Source organism: Morone saxatilis, unplaced genomic scaffold (assembly GCF_004916995.1).
Source record: "Morone saxatilis isolate NCDOM2014 unplaced genomic scaffold, NCSU_SB_2.0 Contig18, whole genome shotgun sequence".
Lineage (NCBI taxonomy): Eukaryota > Metazoa > Chordata > Actinopteri > Moronidae > Morone > Morone saxatilis.
In genome coordinates, this window is record NW_023339740.1 from 3,544,938 (window position 1) to 3,546,093 (window position 1,156).

Here is a 1,156-nt window from a genome sequence, read left to right on the forward strand (position 1 = left end):
AATCGCAATTAGATTATTTTCCCAAATCGTTCAGCCCTACTTTAAGTCAGTTCAGCGAGTTCAGTTTATAGCGACAGTAAGGACGAAGGGCTGTAACTTTGCTCTGACTTCTTCCAATCATCCGGCAGCATACAGCATGAATAGAAAATCTGATCCCAATTGGAGCAATGGGAAAAGTCTTTATCTTAGTCATCCTCACCTGCACATTTAAAAAGTCAAAGAACCACTCACCTCCCACCCAAAACCCCCCAACCCACAAGGTCTGTTGGATACCTAAAAGTATAGGCAGAGATGTGGTGTAATTGCTGTAAATAGTAATTTAACAGCCAAGGAATAAGAGGCTGTTTCTGTTTTACAGGACCAGGTGCAACGTCTGGTACATAAGCTGTTCCCTCATGTAGTTCACACATTCCAGGATGATAATGCCACCATACACCCTGCTGAATAAATTCAAAAGTGCTTCCATTAGCAGCTGGATGAAGTCAAACACCTTCCATGTCATTCCCCTTTATGGGACTTTCAAGAGCCAAGAGCGTAAAGTAGTTCTTCATCCCTTGGTGAGCTGGAGTGAACAATAAAGACCAGTGGTGTCCGTACAGCGCTTTCTTCCTGAACTTTCAAGGGCTGAAGCTGTTCAAACTGTCAAGAATGGCACTATTCTTATCAGGTTGATGATGCTGAAATAATGTCATACATCTAGACGTGGTGTCAGGTTGTTCACATTAAGCCAATTACCCACATACCTAATCATAAATGCCCATATTTTCTTTTAAGGACACCTATAAAATGTGCCACTGTGATGTGGCCACTGACTAGTCAAGGCCAAACATCTTGCTCACATCTGGCTTTCAAAGAGCAGCAAAACACCACGGCCATGGAAGTGAAAAGCCCCTCACAGCGACAGGTAAAGAGTGATATTCATGAAGAATTTCATTCAAACAGCGGAGGTAGAGGAAAGCCATTGACAAAGCACCCTGCAACGACTGGCATAAAGGCAACAGTATTCACAGGAGAGTAAAAACAATAATTACTATCTTTTCAATATTGTATTATCATTACTACAGCTCCAAATTATTTCACATAGAACATTTTATTGCACTCGACTATGTTCGAGTGTTCTGCATTGAATTAACTGGGTAGATAATGTGGACCTGCT